The sequence below is a fragment of the Procambarus clarkii genome, chromosome 21 (genome assembly GCF_040958095.1).
Source record: "Procambarus clarkii isolate CNS0578487 chromosome 21, FALCON_Pclarkii_2.0, whole genome shotgun sequence".
NCBI lineage: Eukaryota > Metazoa > Arthropoda > Malacostraca > Decapoda > Cambaridae > Procambarus > Procambarus clarkii.
The window spans coordinates 27,635,343-27,637,809 of NC_091170.1; positions in this window are offsets into that span (position 1 = coordinate 27,635,343).

A 2,467-nucleotide genomic window follows, 5' to 3' on the forward strand; every position below is an offset into this window, starting at 1 on the left:
TCCCTAAGAATCTTGTATGTGATGATCATGTCTCCCCGAACTCTTCTGTCTTCCAGCGACGTGAAGTGCAGTGTGTGTGTGTGTGTGTGTGTGTGTGTGTGTGTGTGTGTGTGTGTGTGTGTGTGTGTGTGTGTGTGTGTGTGTGTGTGTGTGTGTGTGTGAAGCCAATGCAGCAGGTGAGGGAAGGTGCCACTAAAGAAGACCTCCCCCCTCTCCATCAGCCGCGCCTGCTGGACATATTGCTCTCTACTCAGCCTGCCCTGCAACACTACCCACGTCCTTCCCACTCTTTGATTTGGGGAGGTGTTTGTCTGAGTATATTCACCTGCATGTACTTATATGTTCTCACCTGGATGACTTCATCCATGTAAATACATCTAAGTTCATCTAGATGTAGGTGTTCATTCAGATGTAGGTGACTACATCTGAATGTAGATGTACACACACACACACACACACACACACACTGTGTGTATGTGTGTGTGTGTGTGTGTGTGTGTGTGTGTGTGTGTGTGTGTGTGTGTGTGTGTACAGCGTGTTATACGAAAGTGTAAGAGAGCATGCGCTTCAATAAACGCGCGCGTGCTTTTCCTATTGGCGTTACCATTAAACGGGCCATTTGAGTAGAGATTTGAGTTTTATTAGCAATCGCACATCACTTGTCATCGTTATACTTATAGCTAGAACACGACCGACACAGTCAACGACCCGCACACACACACACACACACACACACACACACACACACACACACACACACACACACACACACACACACACACACACACACACACACACACACAAAGTGGCTGAAGTGAGTGGGAGGATGTCAAATCAAGCGGCAGAGAAGGACTTTTGAAATTACCTGAGATAAGGAAAGATGGCATCTCCTAGAACCGACCAAGGCTGTTGGGCCAGACAGAATCTCACCATGGATACTAGCAGTGATCAGGGCCGCTTACCCTCCCTCTCTTCCCACCACTCTCTCTCACCTGCCGGAGAGAGGAGAGAGAGAGAGAGAGAGAGAGAGAGAGAGAGAGAGAGAGAGAGAGAGAGAGAGAGAGAGAGAGAGAGAGAGAGAGAGAGAGAGAGAGTACACCATTCCGGAGCTGTTCAACACTGCCAATCACAGACACCAGAAGCCGGCCGTTGGTAAATACAGTCTATTCATTGTCATCGCCTCTTTTATGTGATTTTTGGTTAGTAATATAAGATGTAATCAGTAAAGATATTGTGTAACCCAGATACGTTACCTGAGATATTAGAAGTATGGAGCAATGACCCTGACTTGACTCGTTCTGGTGTATCGATATTTTAGTGAACGACCAAACTACACGACCAAACAACACGACAAAATTACACGACCAAACTACACGACCAAACAACACGACAAAATTACATGACCAAACTACACGACCACGTCTACACGAGGGAGGTTATGAAGGAGCGTGACCAGGAGAGTGTGGTGGAGTGTCCCGGGAGCAGAGTGGTGAATGCGACACATGTATACTTCTTAGTGCTTAGAACGGATTATATTAACCTTGTTGACTTGCACTCTTGTGTGACGAGGTGTGTTGCAGGTAAGTGTCGGCGAGCTGTTCATCTTATATATAATATTTACGTTATTACAACGGGAGGTGTGAGTTGACAAGACACTGGTGAATACTGCACGTGTCCCACACCAGTAACGCACAAAGTGCATGTGTCCCACACCAGTAACGCACAAAGTGCATGTGTCCCACACCAGTAACGCACAAAGCGCACGTGTCCCACACCAGTAACGCACAAAGTGCATGTGTCCCACACCAGTAACGCACAAAGCGCACGTGTCTCACACACCCGTAAACCACAAAGTGCACGTGTCCCACACCAGTAACGCACAAAGTGTATCAGTACACCAACGCGTCCCACTGTATTGACTCCCTAAGATGGAAGAGAAGCTGGCAGGTGCACGTTCCCAGGCGCCAGCGGGAGAAGCAAGACTAAATCATGAGCAGTGTGGAGAGCATTTCCCCGGAAAATATGCCCAAGAATTTTTTTTTAAGGAGTAAAGGAATGGGAGGTGAAAAACGCCCAAGGTGGAAGGGATGGTAATACCTCTGTCGATAAGAGTCATGGGAAGACATGAGAGAGAGAGAGAGAGAGAGAGAGAGAGAGAGAGAGAGAGAGAGAGAGAGAGAGAGAGAGAGAGAGAGAGAGAGAGAGAGAGAGAGAGAGAGAGAGAAGAATGAGGAATGGGCAGAGGATGAAAAAGATGCAAGAGCAGAAATAGAAAATGACTGAATAGATAATAAGATACAGCGGTCTGAGAAGATCAATAGATATATCCAACTTATAGTAGAAAACCTTGCAGCAGGTGGGTGAGTTACACACCCTCTACGACGAGTCTATTCCTACGATGACGCCGCGTCTACGACGACTCTACTTGCCAAACCTTCGTCTGACTCCCGAGGATGCTAAATGGATT